Here is a 25,422-nt window from a genome sequence, read left to right as displayed (position 1 = left end):
AGAAAACCTACATGGAGTTTATTATTTGTTTAGATGCCTAGCAAAATGCCAACTAAATTCTTTTGTTCAGATATTAATTCACTCAAGTAAATTTACAAGCATAACATTTTAGTTCTCTTTTTCCTCCATAACTCACCCTACCTTCATGTAATGAAATCGTACTCAAACCCCAAACCGTAAGTCCAAAATTAATAAGCATTCTCATCTAATTTAGTCTTAAAAATGTCTCCATACACCTGACCCAATTGTTTTTGAAAAGCTCAGGCTTTGTGTTTTGGAATCTTTAATTATATTTAAAAAGTAAAGAGGAGATTTTAAAGGGCTTGATCAGCTTGTCTTATCCTCTTCGATTTGCCTTAAAATTTCTATAAGCAAAAGGAAAACTATTAGATGAACCATGACACTCCCATCTTTTTGCAATTTATAAGGGAGAGATGAAAGTGGTGTAAAAAATTACTTCCATCCTAGAAAGTACTGAATGACTAACCTAGTTTTTGTCAAGACAGAGGACTATGTTTATACACGTTAGAGCTGCTACGCTCCATCTTTCTGAAGAATTAATTATCTAATCAGTCCTTCTCGGTTATCTACTTACTCTAATGTTCACATATTACCAAACAGGATGATTCTCAGGAAAAAAGTACACTCAGAAATTCACAGGCAAGTGTAACCAGATCCACGATGCTGTATCTCCTAGTAATCAGTGAGTTTACCCAAAGGAGTTGGCTCCATCTTTCACATATTTTAAAAATAATCCTAAATAACACCAAATACAGATATCAATTGCCAGAAAATTATGAATTCAAACCTGAATTTCATGCATGGTTAGGACAAAGGAAAGAACAGTTTAAAAAAAATAATGCAGAATAAACAAATTTGGATAATGATGAAAGGGAGAAGAACAGGAAGGGAGAGGAGAGAGAAGACAGGGGGAGGGTCATGGGGGAGAGAAAATGTAGAGATAGCAGTGAAAGGAATACACAGAAAAAAAAGCAAGGCATAGTGTACTTCCTTCTCTAAGCCAGATGTAGCTGCCTAGGGTCAGTCAGAAATCAGACCTCATATCTTCAACCTCACTAGAGCTAAGATAGGATATTTAAACAACTAAGAAACATTTACACAAACACATCCTGTGGTTCACAATCTTAAGTGACCAGCCCACTTGGTAGGAGCTTGGTAATTTGTTGATTTGATTCATTCAAACTAATATCTAATCTCCTTAAATGTTCTTTAAATACAGACTAAACTTTCTACTTTGGAGTATATTCATGCCGTCTCCCTACCCTCAATTAGAAAGCAACAATGGAAGTGTGCTTCACACTTGGCAAAGACTGCTGAATGAAACAATATGTGATGGATGTTCTCAAGGACTTGCAGATAACCCATCTCTGCATTGTTTTGGTTTCCACTGCTTGGTTTTTACTGATTGTGCTTATTAGGCATATAATAGCTTAACAGCAGTTTAATGACATCAAACACTTAAGAGGGTTACAAAAAATTTCCTAGATAACTCAATGTATAAAGAGACATTGTTGGGGAAAGAGTTTCAATGACTTAATATAAATTCTTTACTCTTTATTATGGCCCATGAAGGGGAGCGGGGGGAAGTGTTCTCTGGTATGTGCAACAGGAATAGTTTCACTTTTCCAGAATAATGATTTTTGTTTTCATCTTCTGGATTCCAAGAATCATGTAGCACTTTGTATTTCCCAATTTATTTTGGCTGCTACAAACGCTGGACCAAATTTATATCATCCAAAGAGCAAATATTTGGGATAACAATCTTACTACTGGCTTCAATGATAATTCAATATGGAATTAATTTTCATGGTTGCCAAATCTGTTATACAACTTAGTGGAATGTAAATGGGAGGCAAGGAAGGTATTGTTTGGTGAAAGCAGAGGGTGTAAGTGAGAAATAAGTATTTTAGCTAAATGATACTGGCCTAATCATGTTCTCAGTGTTTAAGCCTTATCTTTATTCTAATCAATTTTAAACTGATTTTACAGAATTAGAATATAATTTTACATCATAGATGTGATAAGCTGAAAGTAACAAAAAGCCATAAAAACATAGTCTTTCAAAAAGTAAAGGGTTTATTTTCTTATGCAATATCATGTCCAGGGTTTAGTAACCCAGAGCTGGTGTAGGCTCTGTCTGTCTTCCTAAGCAATGTTTTTTATGTGGTCTATTTTTCAGACACATGTAAGAGAAAAGACAAAGATAAAAGGGCAGTTTTCTATAGGGACTTCTTTCTATACTTCATTGGCCCAAACTGTATCACTAGGCCGCCCCTAACTGCAGAGGAGGCTGGGAAATCAAGTCATTTTAAATGTCTACTCTCCATTAAATGAAGAGAAATAGAAAGGGGGTTAGACAGGGTAGAAAATGGGCCCCAAAATTATGCACCAAATTTTGTTACTATGTTGTTTACCTGAGGAAAATCTCACAGGGACTATCTAAAAATGCAGTACACATGAAAAAAGTCAACAAGGAAGAAAAGTTGAAAACATAAGAATGTATATTATATTCCTGCAAGCAATGGGATTTTATTTATATATAACTTTATGCAAATAATTTATTTCTAGTTTAAGTTCGCATATTTTCTAAAACATTGGCAGTGGCTTGGAGATGACTGTTTAGTATGACATACTACGACATCTGAAGTGAAAACTGGTCTTTGAGTTTAAAGTACTGGGCTTCATTTGATTATATTACTTATTACTTGGATGATTCATTATACATAACATTTCTGAGTCTCATTTTTCTCATCTAGAAAAGCGTAAAAATTTCTGCTTCAAAAAATTCTTGTGACCATTATATGAAATGTAATATTTGAAAGTGCCTGGCATATAATATATGCTCAACAAATGTTAATTTCTTTCCAAGTAAGATTTGAAACAGAGGCCATGAGACTATTCATGCAAAATAATCAATTTTAAAGAACAATTTCTAAGTTGTCTTCTGTGTAGCAAAGAAATCTAGCATAAAAGGAAAAAATCTAATCTAAAATGTAAGCAATATTCTACGCTAGGTACAAAGCTAAGTATTTTATACATTTTATATGTTATCTGTAAGTTAAAAATTTAATACATCATAGTATTCTTTTCTTCATAGTATGTAAATGCAAAAGATAAAATGTTTACTTTATACCCCTTAAACAACCAAGGAAAACACAAATTCATATTTGTGCATTTACAATGACATCATATTCCTTTTTTCCATTGTGGTACCTTCATTGCAGCTGATGAAAGCTATACCATGTCCCTCTGGGAAGAAAAGAAATTCTAAATAGCACATCATGACACAGAGTTTCAGAAAAGAAAAATAGGTTCCTGAAAATATATCATGAAATCAATATATTTCCACAAGTGACCAGTTTAATCACCCAACCCTCCAGTCAAAAGAATTCCAGTTGAAATGCTGTACTGCCTCTCTCTCTTCAAAACTGAATCTACTCAACAGTACATTGACCATTTTATAGGAGAAAGTAGATCTGGAGACTTATGTATTGACTTGAAAGGAGGGCATTGCAAGTCTAGCCAGAAGGCTGCAATGCCTGTGCTTAGAAGTAATCAATAATTTTTAAAAATCACACTCATAGTTCTAGCTATGTATTTCTGTCAAATATATTATGGTGATCCTTTACATCCTATGAACTACACAAATAAAAATAATTTTTCTACTGGATAAAGGCACTACTTGTTTTTGTTTTCTTTTTGAGGTTTACAAGCCACAAAAGTTACAATTTCATGTTCTTCCAAAAGTAAAAAAGAAATCTTTTTCTACTATAATAGGGTCTAGGAAAACATCATGAATTCTAGTGGAATATTATATGTATATGAAATATGGAAAGTTCTTTTACAAGTATCTTTTGTTTAGGATTTCTTTCACTGTACTCTATAAAACTACTTAATAGAAATAAAAAAACACCATTTTGCCACTTTTCTTTCTCAAAAGGAAAGGTGAAATGACAACCAGTACCACTGAGGCAAAAGTGAACTCTCATTTCATTATTTGCTTGGCAAAACATAAGTGCTGCCTGCCACAGCATCATTCTTTCTATAAAAGACAGACTATTACCTTTTCCATATGACAAAAGAACTCTTCTCATTTCTGAAATTGTTCCAGAAATACCGTGTGGCTATTTTAGTTGGAGACTCCCCTCTAGGAGAGTGATGTATGGTCTGCAATATCCTCTGTTTGGAGCTTATGTTCTGATAAAGAAGATGATTGAGACAATAACTCTTCATTGTTTCTTTATCAGAGTTGTGTCTCTGCACTCCGTCAAATACTTCTGTGTTATGTACTGCTAATCTGACAAAGTCTATCTATTACTTTATTTATTTTAAATTAAGCCACGAGGTTGTTTTTGAGTCTGTAAGTCTAGAGTTAAGACCCAAACAACCACATAAACAATAACAAACATTTCTTTCAGTAATTCCTTGCATTTGACTTGTATTCACTTTATTAATTTCACTGGGGGTTAAGCTGTTCATTTTAAATTCTTCACATCTTCGCACCAAATTAATGTAGACAAGCCTTTCAGCAATAACAGTTACATTGCTTTTATTACAGATATCAGCCCTGACACACTCCCAGCCTTTGACCTTGGACAGGTTGCTTAACCTCTCTATGCCTTAGTCTTTAGTAGTAAAAATGAAGATCATTATAATCTTTATATGAGATAATATAATGATTATATTGACATATTGTGCTATAGCTCTAATTAGGAGAGCAAAAATCTTTAAAATGTTTATTTCTATCATCAGAAGGAAAAAAAGCAAGAACTCTTTTCAGAAAAAAAAAGAGAGAGAGATAGAGCAGTTTTATCAACAGCAGAGAAGATTTCAGTGTCTACATATGTCAGAACGATTTGGATCCAGTATACTTGGAGTGGGGGTTATAAACCATGTCAAAAAAACAGGCAAGACTGGAGAGATATTTGGGGATGAAAATGTAGTGTCCTTAAAGCAATTTTGATTTTAAGCTGCATGAGAACACTGACCAAGGGCTTAAGGAAACACCAATAAGCTCATTTTTGTATTGGTAAAAGATTTTTCAATGCATATAGGGTGATGTAGGGGAATACAAGACTGGAGAGTTGGACAGCAGCTGGTAAACCGCTGCCATAGTACAGACACGATAATCAAGTCATTTACTGAAGCACAGGGAATGAGGTTGAAGATGAGAATGAGGGGAGAGATTTTAAGAAGACAGAATGTACAGGACTACATGGCTGATTTGGTGTGAGACATAAGGAAGCCCAGGAGCACTGGGATACATGCATCTACAACCAAGGAGAAATTTGTGCTGAAGTTCAGATTTGGGAAAAACTCGGATCAAATCATGGGAGCTGCTAAGCTTCACCAGAGAGTGTATAGTGAGAGGAGTTTAAAAATGATGTCTAGAGGACAGAAATATCTTTACTCTGTCCTCTTTACCCCAGAAAAGAGGCAAATGAACTGGAAGAAAACTTCAGATAAAGTATGAGAATCTCAGAAAAACTGGTGTGGTGAAAGTTCTGAAACTCAGCCTGAGGAACTTACCTCATCAGGAACTAATGAAAATGGTGTTAGATTAGGATATAAAGGTTTCAGCAGTGGTAAATTAACTAAAAAGGTAGATTGGCCATCACGGCTGAGGCTTCATATGTATAAGAAAACGGGGAGGACTAAAAGAAATTGAGATGATAATTAATCTGAGAGAAGTCAAGCTAAACAAACACGATTTTATAACAATTATCATATATGCACATGCAGATCTATATACTTGATATAATTATGATTAAATATTAAGAATATTTAAGAATTATTAAAATTGCCTACAGTTCTTGACAAAAATATTTGAAGCCTACTACAGAGAGCTTATGAATTAATTTTCTTTTTATTAGTGGTTACTTAGTGTTCTCTGTTTCTCTTCTATTATGCTAACATTTTGCTTTTGATGTTTAGAAATATTGCAATGAATTTGATACAAAATATCTCAAATGAATAGGGAACAAATAAAATATTGATGTTAGGCTTGTTAAGTATCCCAAAGAGAAAACGCAAAGCTATTTCATAAAAGAATAACTAATGGAATTCTACTCAGATGCTTACAGTGAATAGATAATGTATTATTTCTCAGACATCAGATGTAGAAGCTATGAGATTTTTTTCACAATTCTTCATGGAAGGAATACTTAATATTTGTAGCATAAGCACCCCCAAACCCTCTATGAGTCCAGCATATATCTAATCAAGAGAAATGCCAGTAATCAAACTGAATTTAATATGCTGCACTTCCAGGTTTACTCTCTTGAACTTTCAGTGTCTCTTTACAGAAATATTGCAACATTTACATGGGTGTTAGAAGTTACATTTACCAGAGAAATTGTTTAAAAAGTGAATGGATACCATCCATTTGATCTGTTTGGCTTGTTGGGAGTAAGTGTAAAATATATACGAAAATAATTCACCAGAAAGCGGTTGAGAATGGGTCAAGTGCTGGAGGGAGGTCAAAGGGGAGGAACTCCACGGTGGTAATAAACCTTGTAATAATATGTGTGTCCTAAAGAGAGACACTGTATTGGGAATGCAAAGAAGGTGGGGAAGATGGAGAGAAAATATGAATCTTCAGATGCAAGACATCAACTGAAATTTATTCTGGATATTTTTACATCCTATACTTGACAAATAAGTGCCTCAAAAAACAAAAGTTGAAAGGGAGAAGAGAAATATATGTCATGATATATCTTTCATACTCTAAAGTGAACTAATACTTTATAAATAATTTAAAAACAAATAAAAATTATTATCTTCCATGAAAAATCAATCAGGGATATAAAATACTTATGTGAGTTGTACACTAGACACTCCAGGAGTAACCAGTCACATAGACCACACTATTAATGCTGCTCCAAGTAGTCAGCAATGAGGTGGTCCTAAAAACTCTGTTGTTTTCATTCTTATTCTAGAATCTCTAGTACCTTGTGTTTAATGTTAGAATGATGAAAGACCATTAGGAAACACATAAAAAACACCCGCTTGGGTAATAAATACATGAAAGGTATACCTTTGTAAAAGAAAAGTTTAATATACGTAACAACTCAAATAATTTTTCTTGTTAAAAGTCTAAGAATAACAAGACTTTTCAATTATATGATTGTGAATTTTAAGAATACACTTCCTAATTCAATGATACCAGAATACATTGTTTAAAAGTTAGAATCAAAATATGAGTAAACCTCTAAACAATTAAGATGCTTGCTCTCTATGCAAAATAATTCACCTCCACTGATTTTTTGCCTTAATAGTCTCTAAACCAATTTCCAAACCCACTAAAGCACAACTTTCATATTATGAAGTATTCAGAACTTCACTCGGCCTAATATATTTTTTATCCTTATATTTAAACACACTTACACACACGTTAGACACAGACTATCATTCTTACCATGTATCTTCTCCAGAATTTTCAATACATAAAACTGCACTGACCACTAAACTTAGTGATTTAAGTACTTTTAGTAGTAATTTATGGGAATTTAATATAATTATTGTAGCAATATCTAAAGGAAACAAAGCTGTCAGTACATATACATCATTCTAATATGGCACCACTGAAAAAAGAAGGTGAGTTAGCTTGTTTTGTCCTGGGAAGTTAAAAGGGTACATTAATTTATGCTGACAAAGAAAAATCAATAGCACATTGTGCACAAAAGAAGAATCAATCATTATTTCTATGGCCTCGATATTCATAATGACATGAATTTATTGAGGAAAACATTGCCTTCAAATATGAATTGGGTATGCCACAAAAGTCACTAAGCTCATCAAAGGCATAATCAAGGCCACTGCATTAGAATCTTTTAGTGAGCCCCAACCTAGGCATGACAACCTGAACTCAGTGAACCAGCATATTCGGCTGGCTTCAGCAGCATTGGAGACCTATAAATCTTATATTTCAAATGCCATGATAATGGACACTTCCATCTTGTGTGTCTTCATACACTGGTTTTACTTTTATCAGTTTTTCTGTAAAATAGCTCTAGTATAATAACAGGCTCCCAAGATTATTTCAGGTACTTGCAGGGAAATACATGTATAGTCATTTGTGCCCATTCTTCATTTTTTATGTGGTTTTTTGTTGTTGTTTATTTATTTGTTTCCAGTCATTCTTACTCTGAAATAACTTTCTACCACTCTGGCAACACTGGCAGAACAAGTAAAATGTTTCACTTTCTTAAAGTATATTTTAAGTATTTTCTCCAAGATGTAATTAACTTATTAATGACTACATTAAAAAGTGTAATAATACAAAATTCTTCAAGTGAACAAAACTTTTCCAAAATGAAATATATCTAGAATAAAAGCTCTTTGAAGAAAAGGAATATGTTTTTGGTGTGCTTTTTATGGCTTATTTATGTAACTTTTATTTCCTGGGTCATATATAAAGCAGAAAAATCAAGATTCTAGTTATAATCAAGATTCCAAAATTTATTGGCTCAAATTGAAGCTTATAATTTCTTGGTCCTGGCAAGTTAAACTATGTCTTTATGGAGCGAATATCTATTTGAATATTAAATAAGTATATAAGAAACCCCTACAGGTTCTTCCTTCTTTACTAGTCCTGTGATAACAAATTGAAATGAGCCAATGGGCCATCCCCACTGCAACAACATGTCTCTGAGTCTGTCTTGTAGTGACTAAAAATGTTGTTTAGAACTGCTGTCAACCCACCATCACTTCCAGTCTCATTCTGGCTCTGATAGCAACGCAATTACTATCACGCCAGTCTAGTTTTCACAAAAGTAAATTGAGTTCTTGTTTCCATGATTTGAAGAATGCTGTGCTGCCATAGAGGGAACTGTCTTCAGCTCAGGACAAATCCTTTCACCCAAAATGCTTTGTAAAAAATTGTTTTCATGGTTATAACCGTTTACAAAGAAATAGTAGAGTAAGCCCTCAGTTTAGATGAGGGCATGCAGTATTGGCCATGCATACATGCACGTGTGTGGGTGCACACACACACCCAGTGTAACTAAGCAGAAGAAATTCTTTTAATTAACAGCATGGACCATAAAGTAAGAAACAGATATACCAGAACAAGTGACATAGGGCCAGATCAACTTGAGACACACAAAAGAAAACCCCAGGCTGAAACCACTCACCTTCTTTAGTTGTAAAGACTAGACCCTTAGAAAGAACTGGATACCCCAACATATAATTCTAGCTGGTGATTTCTGTTTATATTCTGGTGCCCAGAATAGACAAAATGAGAAAAGGGTTTTCCTTTACATTTTTCTTTTTTCTAAGGAGACTTCTGCCTCAAGGAGAAGCTGGTGCCATTTTGCAGCTGGGAGGTCCTCCTCAGCTCTGTGCTCACATGCTTCTCCCACCACAGCTCTGTGGCTGCAGCTGTGACTACTGACTACCAGTGCCCTGCAAGACTCCAGCATCCTTTCCGACCCACTGGCTGGCTGTTTCTACTCCAAGCCTGCTAGCAATGTGTCTTAAAACTGTGATTCCCTTCATCATCCCAGTTCATCAACAAGTAGCTTTTTAATAATATAATATAATGATTGAAATGAGAGAAGTATCTTTGAAACCAAGGAAGCCACTTATTACATACGCTATTTGGGCAAAATAACTTTACATCATTGACAGTTTATCATTATAAAAGAGGATTATTATAAGGATTAATGCAATAATATATGTAAACCACTTAACTCATTGAAATTATGCAATATTTGGTACTTCTTATAATTAGTATTATTGTGAAAGGCCAAGCTAATTAATTTTGTATTTCTATCTAGGTTTCTTGGATAGCAAACTCTTCCCACTCTACCAGTGGTTCTTAGTCTTGGCTATGCACCCACATAAAAACAATACAGCTGTTTAGTATATATCCCAGACCTACTAGTGAAATCTCTTAGGGCAGAGCTCTATCATATTAATTTTGGAAAGTTTCAGAGGTAATTTTGAAAGGCAGCCAGGGTTGGGAGCTTCTCTTTCTAGCTATCATATTATACTAAAGCTTAACTCTGTATTTACTAAGCTAAATAATTAAACACAGAATTCAATGCAGCTTATTCAATGCAGCTGTCCAAATGTGACACAAGAATATCCCCTTCTGACATCAAAATATTCTACTTATGTTAATGCAGTATATTTTTCTGGATAATTAACAATGTCTTTTCTTTGATGAATATGATTTTTAAGTGAAGTTTCTATAATTCTGGGTTTGTCCTGTTGATTTTATTGTTTTGCCAAAATGCAGGCTTTGACATTTTCTTTCCTGTTGTATATCCCATTGTTAGTTCCTGGAGGTGCTCTGGAGATGAATCACAATTCTCAAACGTATTGTTTCTGCCCTCTCATCCAGCATATCATGGGAAAATTTGATGAGCACATCATTTATTTCTTCACCAAAATTGCTGGTAATCATGTTTAGTCAAAATAAAGGACAGAGTACATAGAAAGAGAAGACACAGTATCTGACAACTCCTTCCAGCATCTCTGAGGGCCTAAAACAACCAAAAAATGTCTTCTTCAGAATTTAAGTATAGTTTATTTACAGAGGTGAATGTAAAAGTCCAAATGGATATTTGTTCAAATAAAGCCAGAAATTCTTGTAAAGTTTGACAAAGGCTGCTATTCTTCAAATAGAGTTAAAAGATATTGATATGGAAATGAACAAAGACCTATATTCTGGTATAAAGAGCATTTCAAGCCATAAATAATAGTATTAAATATGTTCTGGTATGATATATTGAAATAAGAACGCTAGAGCATGTCACTTGCCTGAGTTACTAGAAATGTCAGTATAAGGGAAAGGTAATCAGAAGAAGAAACTTCAATTCATGGAATTTTAGAGGTGCAAATTGCCTTAGAGATTAGAGATCAATTACATAATTTTACAGATGGGAGAAGTGAAGAAATGACTTGCCAAAGGTTGCATAGCTAAATAGTGGCAGAATTAATAATAGAATCTAGGTCTTCTGACTCCTAGTCAATATCCTCTTACTGCACTAAGTTTCCAAGCATATCTTATTGGGTCTATGACTATAACTAACCTCAGTGATAAATTTAAATTTATAAACAAGCATTTATTTGTTAATGTTTAGAAATGTCCTAATATATAGTATACCTATATCATTTATAATCCAGTTTTATTTAAATTACTACTCTAGATATAGCCAGAATCATGGAGAAAATCTTGTATGTTATTACATTTTCAAATTCTATAACAAGAAAGCATGATTAGGATAAGAACAATCCTCTTAATCTTTCACATTAATAAAATATAAACACCTACCTTCCTGACTTGCTTTCTAAGCAGATGCAATTTAGAGATTTTTTTTTAAATCTTCTTTGCAGTAAGATTACTAAATACTTCTGTGTGAGAACATGTATATGGTATAACACTGAAATATAAATCAATTATTTTCGACCTTACACTAGCCAGAAGCTGTACTGCTAATTAACAAGCTGAGCTCCAGGATCCCTTTGCTACTGCTCATTAAAGAGTTCATCACAAATGATAAAAAAAAAAAAAAAAAAACTCAAGACAGGCAAACTCTAGAGCATTGCTATTTAGAGAAGGAGGCAGATGTCCATCTGGTTGGAATTATTAAGAATTCAAGTATGAAAAGAAATGGAGAAAATGTTCCTGAGAAGACAAATTGTCACATGCATTCATAGAAGGGCTGCACTGACTTTTAGCAGAAGGATATCTCAGTGTCATTTAAAAAAGCTACTGCAGTAAGCTAATGGTTACTAAGGCAGAGCAGCTCCGATTCCCCAAATACATAACAGAGTGGTGCAACTATGAATGCTGCTATGTATCTTAACACAAATGAGATTGTTAGTTAAAGCAAGGACGAATTAAAGTTCACAGTCTTCTCCTAGTGCCTTGAACAACATCCTCTAATAGGTTAAATTTAAACTACTGTACTTACCTCCAATTTTCACAGATGATTATGCAGCCATTTAGTCGTATACAGAGAGCTACACTGAAAACAAGCAAATGAACAATGAAAAGAACTCATTATCTGTAAAAGTAAGATTACTTTTAGATCTGGTCTAGAATCTAAGCTACTCTGGCTAAGCTATTCTTTCAGACAAAACCATTCTCAGCTCCCAATAATACCATATAAATGAATTTAGGGAGCATAGTGAATATGTAGATTAGAAATTGTATGTATTTTCTCCATTCATAAAAACACATTTTGAATCTAAAACTCAAATGCTTATTTTTAAAGTTAAAATTAAATAGGAAGTCGGTTTTCTGGTTCATTATAGTCCCACTTATCCTGCAAATATGCAGTTAGCACTCTGATCAAGAATTCTAAAAATTTATTTTTATCAACTCCCTAGACAAAGCAACCCTAGGTTATCCCAACACACATAATATGTGTGATCCTACCTCTCCTAGAAAAAAATACAATATGCAATTTGCAGCTTTTCACTCAGGGGAAAAATGAGTACGTGAACAACATGAATATCATAATATTTTTAAAATACTCAACCTAAGTACAGGTCCAATATAAACTATTAGAGCTTCGATTTTAACTTGTGACATTTTTTAGCTCTGTATCTACTTTCCTCTAAAAAAAAATAATGATTTTTCTTTGTCTACTATATTACCTACATTCCAATTTTGTTATATTAAGCCACATATTAATATAAGAACAAGCTACCTATTGTCACCCCAATTTAAGCAATGTTTTCACTATTCCAAAGATGTATATTGTTCCACAAAAATTATTAAAATTAAGAAAACTGTGGTGGCTTGCATAGTGCTACAGTAGTGGGGCAAGTTTACTGTAATTTTGGAGCATTGTGGAAGATTATGGATTGGTTGAGTATACATCAAATGCTACTTGGCAATCAACGTTACATGTTACTGTTAAGCAAAGGAAGTTTTTAACACCTTAGCAGTAATCTGAAGTTCCTCACAGAGAAAATGCTATACAGAACACTGAAATTATCTAAAACATGCATACACCACTATTAGATGCTGAGTGTTTATAAATGTGAATCTGTTAAGTCTGTCTTAATAATCATGGACTATTTAATAAATGTGAATAAATCACTAAGTTTAGAGAAATATGATTAATTTGATCATAATTTTTGCAACACCCTAAAGACTATCTAGTGGAATGTGAGCAAATCCTAACCTTCTTTATCTGGAAAGCCTCCAAAATTCTGTGGATGTTATGGTAAACATTTAATGGATCTCCTTTTTAAAAAGGGGTCCCTACATTTTTCATTTGTCCTTTCTCAATAGTAAAGTAAATCTGAAAATTTCCTAAATGATATTTTAGGCAGGATGGTCAGACCACTTGCCGGAAATTGGAGATGCTGCTTTCAACAATTCTTTAGTTTTTAATAAAAATTTAAGGCCTGGTGTGGTGGCTCATGCCTGTAATCCCAGCACTTTGGGAGGTTGAGGTGAGCAGATCACCCGAGGTCAGGAGTTTGAGACCAGCCTGGCCAACATGGTGAAACTCTGTCTCTACTAAAAATACAAAAAAGTAGCCGGGTGTGGTGGTGTGCACCTGTAGTCCCATCTACTCAGGAGGCTGAGGCATGAGAATCACTTGAACCCGGGAGGCAGAGGTTGCAGTGAGCCGAGATCATGCCATTGTACTCCAGCCTGGGTGGTGGAGTGAAACTCCATCTCAAAAAAAAAAAAAAAATTAAATGTCTGCACTCTGTCTCTGATCCTCACCGCTTATTCACTCCACGCCTGCTCACTCTGACGGCCCCAACAGTATGACCAATAGAGTATTCTCAGAGCACGAACAATCTCTGTATTGCCAAGCTGGTGGACTCATTCTTGTGTTTAGCTTGCTTGACTACTTAGCAATACTCCCCACGGTTAAACAATTTCCTTTTTCTTAAAAGCCCCCTCTTTTAGATCACTCTTGGATTTTCTTAGTCTACTATTCTGGGTACTCTTCCTCACCCAGACTTCTACAACTATATATTCAGAATTCATTTTCTGGCCTTTCTCTACAATGTTATCTACCTCCCACTCTAATAAAATCTCCACAAATCTATCATATTCACTAGGATATACCCCATACCGATAATAACATTTATTCCATAAAAGATGCTCACTGTATATGTGAGTATCATTGTACAGTGATATTAATCTATTCCCACAGATTTAAATATTGCTTTTATTTTGATGTTCACCAAATGTATTTTTCAAAATCTGATCTCTGTCTGCACTCTAGGCTTAAAAATGGCTTATTCCTTAAAAGTTACAGACTTTTATACTTAACAAGTATAAAATATAAATTATTGATTCAGTTCAGTTACCCCCAATTTTCTCCTATCTCAGAAAATGGTATGAGTATCCTTCATGTTACTAGATCTAGAAATTATGTACCATTCTTGAACTATTTCATTTGCTGAACCTCACACATAATACCTCATATATAATACATCAGAAAATCCTGTCAATTTTTTCTTCAAAATAAAACTAAAATTTATCTGTTCATCTCCATCTTCATTGTTACTATTCAAAACCTGGCTATTAGCAACCCTTGCTTACACCATTGCCTAGTCTCCTAATTTCTCAATGCAAAGAATACTGGAAGGAAGTCTACATAAGTTGATTGGACTGAAAACCCCAAAGAGATTCTGCACTGAAATACAAATCCTAAATACAGAATTAAGCCAATCTGGATCAAACTCGCTCTCATGAACCTGTCAATCTGTTTCCACATAACAACTTTTAAAAATGTATATCAAACTATATCATTTCCACATGAGATTTTTACTGGATTTTTATTGCACATAGAATAAAACCACTATTTCTTATTGTAAAAGGCACATTCCCTTTCTTCCTTGTTTCCACCCTTCCTACCATATACTAGGTCCTGGAAACTCTGTTCTTTTCAAGTGCTGAGCTCTTTCCCATCTCTGGAATTTGTATGTCTGTCCCCTATATTTACAACCCTCCACACTTGCTTGACTGCTACTTCTCAGTATTTTGAGGTCTTAGTTCATGTAGCACCTGCTCCTCACAGAGGCCATTTCTAATCAAGGTGCTTAAACAGGTCCTCTTTTGAGATGGGCAGGAGAAGAATGCAGGGAAACAGAGCAAATGCCATATTTTCAAGGGGGGAATCTGGATGATGGAAATAAAGGAATTTTTTTGCACTGTTTGGCAGTTTTTCTGTGAGGTTGAAATTATTTCAAAGTATATTATTCTTTTTTTTTTTTTTTTTTTGGAGATGGAGTTTCGCTGTTGTTGCCCAGGCTGGAGTGCAATGGCGCGATCTCTGCTCACCACAACCTCCGCCTCCCGGGTTCAAGCAATTATCCTGCCTCAGCCTCCTGAGTAGCTGGGATTAGAGGCATGCGCCACCACGCCCAGCTAATTTTGTATTTTTGGGAGAGATGGGGTTTCTCCATGTTAGTCAGGCTGGTCTAAAACTCCTGACCTCCGGTGATCCGCCCGCCTCGGCCTCCCAAAGTGCTGGGATTACAGGCATGAGCCACCGTGCCTGGCTATTTTTCTTAGAAAAAGAAAAAAAATAAATTTTTTTTTGTTACTCTCTTTAGCTCTGTCCCTCAGATGTTTCCTTAAGAATGTACATCAGATTAAAAACTCATTTGTAGCAATTTCAATTACTTTCTTTATTTATGTTTGGGTGTTTTTTCCCACCAAACTGCATACTCATGAAGTAAAATTAGCTTTTCAGTACTGTGGGGTGTCTAACACACAGTTACATGATTGAGAAATATTTTTTTGGAATGAATACATAGTGTATATATTTAAGTGCTGTCTAGTAAAATGTATATGTTATTCATGTAAAGTTAATTATTTTTAAGCAATAATTATATATTATTTACCAAGAACAATAGTAAACATCTTATACATTTCTAAGAAGAGAGAGATTCACCAATATTTCCAGTCACTATCCTGAAAATCAGACTGAGAATTGCAGAGCATAAACGTCTTCAGAATGATGCTTGAATCCAGTTTATTAATGTGTATGTATAACAGCCCTTTATTAGCAATAGCAAATACTCAATAGCATGTGTTTGTTCAATTAAGAAAAATATTAGCCCAACATATTATGTTTTTTTTCTCTATTTCATTTATTGCTCCATTATTGGCTCCCAGAGTGCAGAAGCTTCACTCCTGGCAGGCCTCCATTCTCTGAGGATAGTTCCTAATTTGAACATGAGAAAATTCATACTTTGGCATGCAGATGTTTTAGATAGGTCCAGCATTACTGTTGGTACAGTTGTTGCATGTCAGTTCAAAGTTAGAAAACTGAAGCAAAAAAAAACTATGCCACACTAATTTTTTCAGGCTTATAGATTCAAACTGTTCATTTTTGACATATCACATTAACACAAGATAAAGTATTAACTAATTTACATTCTAATGTACTTTTGGCAGAATAAATTATATTTCAAATAGCCAAAAAATTGCTAAGTATAGAATACTGGAGATTATCAAAATGCAAAGATTTCCAGTAATGTTAACTCAGCCATGTTAAACATACTGTAGATTTTATACCTCTCATTTAAGTACTACTTAATGTCTATATTGACAAGTTACTATAGAAATGGTTGTAGAAATGTAGGAAACATAGATGCTTAAACTTCAGAACAAATAAAGTAGATAAATTACATAAGTATATTAATGTTTCCCATTTTAAGATAAGAAGAAATTGTAATATTTTTAAGGATGAATTAGAATGATAAAATTAAGAATAGTAATACTCAAAGGGATTCTCATTCTTAATAGAATACCTAGAATTGTAAATTTTTTTAACCAGAAGTCTAAACCAAAAATTTATAAACAAATGCTAGGAAGATTTACTTTTCTCAGTAGTTATAAATTTCCAAATTCAAAATGTGACATTACAACCAGGAAGTGTTTTCTTACCTCAACACCTTCTGTTCTTAGAATAAATTTTAAATTGCAATTGTAATTCGTTTAAGCTAAAATAGACTCAGTTTTCTATTGTTAAATATAAGAACTTTGTTCACTGACATTTCTGTCAGCCTTGTCCCTTTTGAGTTCCTAAAGCTAAATGCTGTGGTTATTTCCATTATTCTTTTTTTCAAAAACCTTCATTAAGTGCACCATTCAGAGCAGATTTAGCTCCAGCAAAAAATAAAACATAAAAGATAAATGACTGGAGCCTTTCTCTCCCCTCCCCCACTTTTTTTTCACCTCTTTCATAATTAACACAATAAAGGCCACAGAGAAAATTTTTCTGCACATAAAACAAAGTGCACTGGTAAGAAAGTTTTTAAAGTTGATGGTTTTAAAATGATAATGTGTAGATTTTGAGAAAATGGCTTTCTTTAGTGAAATATTCTCAGATAACATGTCTGTTTCTTTCCTTATTAAAAATCATGCATAATAAGGTACAGATGATGTGAGGACTTATAAAAGTCGCAAATTAAGTTGTAACTAATTCCACTACTCAGAGATAACCACTAACAGTATTTTGGCATATATAATTAATTATTCATCCATTTGTGAATATAGAGAAGAGGAGGAGAAGGGGAAGAATGGAGAAGAAATAGCTCTTTCAAATATTTTTATATAAATAGGATGCTACACCCACAACAAACATTTTCATGATTATACAGTATAATATCTTAAGATCAATTAACAACCTATTTAACAATCATCTGTTAAACTTCTTGGTTGTTGCTTTAATATCTATCATTAGAAATAATGCTGAAATGAGCATTATATACAATATATAAACCATCTCAAAATTTCAATTATTTCCTTAGTGTATGTCCTGATAATAGAACTACTGGTCAGTACTATGCTTATATATTAGTCTTTTGGAAAGTTTTATTAATTCACATTCTCCATAGCTCCACATTCTCCACATTTACAGTACTCTTGACCAGTATTTGCTTGTTAAATGTCTGCAATGTCACACAAGCCTTACTTAGGTTCTGGGAGATGAAAAGTGTCTCCCAGTACCTAAGTAAATGTTGTATTACATTTCTCACAAATATCTCATGAGAAAGAGTGAATCATCTTCTACTTATTAAAAAGAAATACATTCAAAATAGAAATAAGGAAGTAAAACTCTCTTTCACAGATTACATAATCCTTGGTCCAGAAAGTCCCAAATAATCTACACAAAAAAGCCTACTAGAGTTAATAAACTAATTCAACAAAACTTCAAGGTAAAAGGTAAACATACTAATATCAGTCATGTTCCTACATACCAGCAATGAACAATCCAAAAAGTAAGTAAAAAAATCTCCATTTATAATAGCATTCAAAAAATAAAATACCTAGGAGTGAATTTAACCAAGGAGTTAAAAGACTTGAATGCTGAAAACTACAAATCATTGTTAGAAATAAATTAATTAAATAGACCTAAGTAAATAGAAAGATATTCCTGGATGTGTCCATCGGTAGAGACATAATATTGTTTCAACGACAAAGCAATTTACAGATTCAACACAATCCTTATCAAAATTCCAATGATCTTTTTATGTAAAAATTGAAATGTTGATCCTCACATTCTCATAGAATTACAAAGGGTCCTGTATAGCAAATTACAGTCTTGCTAAGGAAGAGAAAAATTGGATGTTTTAGCTCAGGCTGCCACAACAAGATACAGTAATTTATTTTCTCATAGTTCCAGAAGTTGGAAGTCCAACTTCAAGGTGCAGAATGGTCAAGTTTTGATGAGGGCTCTCTTCTTGCTGCCATCTCACTGTATCCTCACATTGCAGGTGAAGGGGAAGAGCAAGTCCTCTAGCATCTCTTCTTGTAAGGGCACTATGCCCATCATGAGGAACCTACCCTCATGACCTTATCCTAATTTAATTACCTTACAAAAGCCCCATCTCCAAATACTATCACATTGCGGGTTAGGGCTTCAACATATGAATTTGGCAGGAACATAATTTATCCCAAAGTATTGGAGGATTAACACTTCCCAATTTCAAAACTTACTACAAAGCTACCATGATCAAAATAGTACAGTACTTTCATGAAGACTGACACATAGACCAACAGAATATGATTTAGTCTCGAAATAAACCCATACGGCTACGGTCACTTAATTCTCAATAAGGGTGCCAAGATCATACAATGGGGAAAGGACAGTCTTCTCAAGAAATGGTGCTGCCATAACTGGATATCCAAATAAAAAATAAAAATAACGTTGGACCATGTATTAGTTCATTTTTGTTGCTATAAAGTAATAGCTAAATAGCTAAAACTGGGTTTTTTTTTAAGAGAATTGGCTCACAATTCTGCAAGCTGTATAGAAAGGACAGAATCAGCATTTGCTCATCTTCTGGTGAGGCTCAAGGAGCTTACAATTATGGCAAAACGCAAAGGGGGAGCTGATATATCACATGGAGAGAGGGAGAGAAAGAGAAAGAGGGAGAATGTGCCAGGCTCTTTCAAACAACCAGATCTCACATGAACTCACAGAGTGAGAACTCACTCATTACCATGAGCGCAACACCAAGCCATTCATGAGGGATCTACCACCACGACCCAAACATATCCCACTAGGGTCACCTCCAACATCAGAGGCCACATTTCAACACGGGATTTGTAGAAGACAAAACATCCAAATCATATCAGACCACTACTCACACCCTATATACAAAAATTAAGTCAAAATGAATCAATGACCTATACATAAGAGATAAAAATACAAAACTCAGAAGAGACAAATCTTCATGACAGTGAGTTTTTCGATGAATTCTTAGATATGACACCAAAAGCACAAGAAAAATACATTGGACTTCACCAGAATTTAAAAATATTGTTCACTAAAGGATATTACCAAGAAGGTGAAAAGGCAATCTATACTAGAAAAAAAGAATATTTGCAAATCATATATCTGATATAGTTCTAATATCCAGAATACAAAACGAACAACTATATCCCAACGACAAAGATAAAACAATCTAAGTTTAAAATGGCACAAGACTTAAATGTACAAATTTCTCCAAAGATATACAAATAGCCAATAAGCAAATTAAAAGAGCCACAACATCATTATTTATCAGGGAAATACAAATCAGAACCACAATGAGATACCACTTTAAACTCTCTGAGATGGTTGACACAAAAATAAAAGTGGAAAATAAAAAGTGTTGGTGAGGAAATGGAAAAATTGGAAACTTCATACATTGCAGTGATAATGTAAAGTGGTTCAGCCAACTGTAGAAAACATTTTGGCAGTTCTTCAAAAAGCTGAACATAGAATTACCATATGTCCACCAATTCCATTTCTAGGTATATGTCCAGAAGAATTAAAAACAGGTATTCAATAACTACATGTACATGCATGGTCAAAACAGAATTATTCATAGTAACCAAAGGGTGGAAACAACACAAATGTTCATCAATGGATAAATGGAGAAACAAATTTTGGTATATACATATAATGAAATATTATTCATCCATAAAAAGTAATAAAGAGCTGACATGTACTATAATATGGATAAATCTGGAGAACATTATGCTGAGTGAAAGAAGGCAGACACAAAACATCACATATTATAGATTCCATTTGTATAAAATATTCACTATAGGGCAATGGAAAATAACTGCTTAAAGGGCCCAGGACTTTCTTTTGGGGTGATAAAAATGTTTTGGAATGAGATAAATGTGATGGCTACACAACATTGTGAAGATACTAAATTCCACATCACTGTTCACTTTAAAATAATTAATTTTATGTTACATCAATTTCACCTAATTTTTGTGAAAAGGAAGGAGGGAATTAAGCTTTGAGAAATTATTCCTTATGCAAAAGTATAAGAGGTAAGTGAGGGATTTAGGTTCCATTATTGCTCCCTTTGCTCACTATGGTCTAATGAAACTGGTTTTCCTTCAGTTTCTTGAACACAAATACTTCTTTTCATAGGTAAGGCCCTTGTAGATGCTATTCCCTATACGTGAGAACACTTCATGATATTCTACACATAACTGGCATCTTCTCATCTTTTAGGGCTCAACACAAAAATCATTCTCACAGAAAGGACTTCAGTGACAAGGCAATATAAAGTAGACCCAGCTCATCTCAAAGCATCCTTCCCAATATTTTACACGTTTACTTATTTGCCTATTTATTGTTTTCTCAACCAAATTATAAGCTCTGTGATGAGAAGCATGATAGTGCATAAAGATACTTAATAAGCATTTGTTATATGAATGATAAATGGTGTATATATATTTATACACACACACACACACGCCCCAAGTGAAATAGAATTGATACTAAGAGGTAGAATTGAGGGTTTAATAGTTGAAAATCTTCATTTCTCTCTGAATTAAAAATAAAATTCAATTACTTATGGTAGAGACCTTTAAAAATCATTTTGAGTTTTGTTAGGGACCAAATTAATGTTGTCCTAAAGTCTTTTCATAGGAAGGTAAGATCTGAAGAATGAGTAAGTTTGAGCTGCTACATGAAGTTTGGTGGGGAGGTACTTGTTTGTAAATACAGACAAAGGGTAATCAGAAGGGCTAAAAAGGGAAAAGAGGTATAAAAATTCTTGGTAGCAACCACAGTAGTGATTATCTCTCACTGGGATAGCTGCACTGTTATTTTATTTTTATTGTTCCTGTTGATTTGTATTTGTTTGATTTTTATTTAATATTTTTAGTCTATCACAAGAATCAATACCAAGGGCATATGTAATATTTTATATACATATAAAGGACAATATAAATATCCTTTACTTTTTTAAAAAAAATAAAAATACAGAAGAGATAAGTTCAAATCAATAATTCGTTACCCCGTCTCTTAACTCCCCAGAAAGCAACCACTTAAAAAAATTTAAAAGAAAATTTTAGTCCTTTTAGTGATCTTCCATTACTCTAACATGATTTAACCCCTAATTCATGACCTACCAACTTTAGAAGTTATCACTTAATTTCTGTCTACTCATCCATTCCTTCTTCAAATAAAACCATATCACTATTCTAGTTTTCCCACTGATCTGTGCAATTATAAATGATCAACTTAAATCTTCATTCCTTGTCGCATTTAACAAAGGTAGAATCTTTGACTCCAACTTTATGAAAGGAAAACGTTAACCTACACCATTCCTGCCTCCTCTAGCTAACTAATATCTATCCACCATACTTTTATCTTTATACGCTCAAAGTTAGTAATTTACATTTTGTCCAGTATTCACAATAAAGTGTTTCTCACCTTTTCAATAGCTTGACCCTAAAAGTTGAAAAACAATGTAATAGGGATATGTTTTATAAATAACTCAGCATCTAGTCTGCTCTTTTAGAAATCTAGAGATTTTTAGTTATTTTTCCCAGCAGTCCTTCCAAGTAGAAAGGTAAAATTTAAGTGAAATTGTCACCCCTTCTAAAGAAGAAGAAATGACAATTGAGAAGTTCCCATTAAGAATGAAAATAAAATATACATTCTTTCCAATTAGGGGGAGCAGAAAGAGAGAATGAGAAATGTTCAGGTAGTGTATTAGTCCATTTTCACACTTCTATAAAGAACTACCTGAAACTGGGTAATTTATTAAGAAAAGAGGTTTAACTGACTCATGGTTGCAATGCCTTAACAGGAAGCATGACTGGGAGGCTGCAAGAAACTTATAATCATGGGAGAAGGCCAAGGAGAAACAAGCATGTCTTACCATGGCAGAGCAGGAGGAAGAGAGAGCAAGGGGGGAAGTGCCACACACTTTTAAACCATCAGATCTCTTGAGAACTCACTCACTATCAGAACAACAAGGGAAAAATCTGCCCCCGTGATTCAAACACCTACTACCAGGCCCCTCCTCAACATGAGATTTGGGTGGGGATGCAAATCCAAACCATATCAGGTAGTAAGCCACAGGGTCTGAGTTATCACCCCTTACCCATCTCCATACTCTCACCTGCATTTTTCACTGTGTCAAAATCCCAGATTGAGGAGTGTATAAAAGCAGACAGGTTGAATAGGAATGTTTCCCCTGAAATGTACATTGACAACCCTGTTATTTTTTCTTTCATTTGTATACTAATTTATGAAAAATTAATATTTCTCTCACTTCCAAAGATGCAGCTATGGACAATTTCAGCTCATTAGAGAAGTCTTGGATTCCAGTTGGTGCTGTTGATGCTAGTTAGTATCACAGTACAATGTCTAAGCAGAAAGTCTGAAGAGAGGCCCACAGAGCTCTGCCCTCATTCTCTTTAGTGTCTCAGGCTGGGAAGACATGTTTGTTCATCAAATGTTTGATAGGAACAAGTGGTAAGTGATAAAGATAAAGATAAAGATAAAGCAAGATAAAAAAAGCATCATCAAAGAGATAAATAAAAAATTTTAAGACACAGAAAGCATTATTGATATTTTTAACAAGTTAAATTCAAAGTTTTGCATTGTTTTATTCCCTAATAAAAGTAAATATACTTTCTGTATAAGCTCCCATTGACTGCTAACATTTTTTGTAGCAGTCAATGATACATAAGTTTTCAGACAATACATAAAACGTCAGTGAACACCAAAAAACTCAGTTTTGTATCATCAATGAATAAATGGATAAAGAATTTGCAGTACACACACATAGAATATGATTCAGTGATAAAAATGAAAATTCTACCATTTGTGACAACATGTATGAAACCTGAAGGCATTATGCTAAGTGAAATGTCAGATGTACAAAGGGAAATTCTGTACTTTCTCACTTACATGTTGAATCTATAAAGGTCAAACTCCAGAAGCTAAGAGTAAAATGGTAGCAGGGATTGAGGTATGGAGAAAATGGAGAAATGTTTGTCAAAGGACATCAACTTTAGTAAGACAAGTTTTGGAGAGGTAATATACTGCATGAGGACTATATTCAACACTACCCTATTGGATATGTTTTCACCAGAAAAAAAGGGAAACAAAACAAAACAAAAGTGGTATCTAAGCGAGCAGATAGATGTTAATTGACTTGATTGTGGTAGTCATTTCAAAATACATGTGTATATCAAATCACCATATACAATGTAATTTGCCAATTAAAGGTGTAAAATAAAATTTTGAAGAACAAATAAATCAATTTTGCTGGCCACATTACTTTAATGCAAAATATTTAACTTGGAATTTTACGATAGAATTTTATATTTTTATTGTTGAATGATAAGGGGTGAAATCATATTCCTTTAAACCACAAAATTGCCATATACAAAGTTTTTAGGGAAGATGATTTTTAAAACAGTAGTCATCATTATTTACGAGATATGGCCAAAGAAAATTTGAAGTTTTGAATATTTTAAAAGAAAAGAGTAAAAATGAATCAACTGAACATTCAGTTCAAATTAGAAAGGAAAAAATAAAACAAATAAACAGAAATAATTAGGAGACAAAAGCAGTAATCAATAAATTAGAATATATCTTATCAATGATTAAATCTGAGGTCAGATTTTATTAAAATTATAAAATATACCAATTTGGGGGAAATCTAGTTAAAAAAGACATAAAAACACAAATAAATGATACTAAGAACATATAACGAACATACAACTACATATACAGACATTGCATATATTTTCAAAACTATGAGAATTTAATATGTGACAAATGTTAATAACATTGACAGATCTCTATGAAATAGTTAAAGTGTCCAAACTGACTCAAGAAAAAAATAGAAAACATGAATAGTTGTAGGGCAATGAGCATGTTTTAAAATGCTTTTTAAATCTTCTGCATCCAAAAACAGCATCTGACACTGATATTGCAATAATTTCTAAGAATGAAATTATAAATTACTATTTCGGTGCTAATACTGTTCCAAAGCATAGTGTTCTACATCATAAATATATACAGCTTTTACTTGCCAAATATATAAATAAAATCTATGTTTTAAATACTACCCAAAACTTAAAAGCTTGACAAAGTTAATAAACACACAGATTAATTATAATGTAACCTTAATTATACTTGGTTAAGCTCTATGAAATTGCTAATGCATTTCTTTTACCTACAATTATGAAAAATAATAGTGTTTGAGATAATTAAATATAAATTCAGATATCCTAATTAAATGTTAGCAAATAAAACCTACAGCATATTCATATTCAAAGAATAATATAATTTTTATAATGGTACTTTTTGATTTACCAGTTTACAAAGAACATTAAGCTCTTTGTAAACTGATAAAATAAAAACAAAAATTTTTAATGCTAAACACTTCAATACATAGCAACATATTAATAAAAAAGTAAAAATATTTTTATTAAATTAAGAAATAAGTTGAGAGGTTTACTATGAACCCTATTCTTTAAAATTGTTCTGAAATTGCTAGTCATTGAAATGAGAAACGATAACAGAAATGTGGCACAAATTTTTTAATGAGACAATTTTTTATTATTTTAGATAAAATGGTTAACCTAAAATGAAAAAATACATTATATTTAATAAATTTAACAAAGTGAATGAATATTGCTCT

General features: G+C 33.3%; 1 long non-coding RNA gene across 2 annotated transcripts in view; it reads right to left on the bottom strand.

The window, feature by feature from the left end:
* The window catches only part of LOC129534499 (uncharacterized), a 294,565-nt gene that overhangs the window by 178,310 nt on the left and 90,833 nt on the right, over nucleotides 1–25,422 (bottom strand). For both annotated transcript variants that reach the window (XR_008681113.2, XR_010134348.1), the window contains exon 3: nucleotides 11,946–11,999. This is a non-coding gene — a long non-coding RNA (uncharacterized lncRNA). The remainder of the gene's footprint in view (nucleotides 1–11,945; nucleotides 12,000–25,422) is intronic.

Source organism: Gorilla gorilla, chromosome 5 (genome assembly GCF_029281585.2).
Source record: "Gorilla gorilla gorilla isolate KB3781 chromosome 5, NHGRI_mGorGor1-v2.1_pri, whole genome shotgun sequence".
Taxonomy (NCBI): domain Eukaryota; kingdom Metazoa; phylum Chordata; class Mammalia; order Primates; family Hominidae; genus Gorilla; species Gorilla gorilla.
The sequence above is the reverse complement of the archived record's forward strand: the minus strand, read 5'-3'. Positions and strand labels throughout refer to the sequence as shown.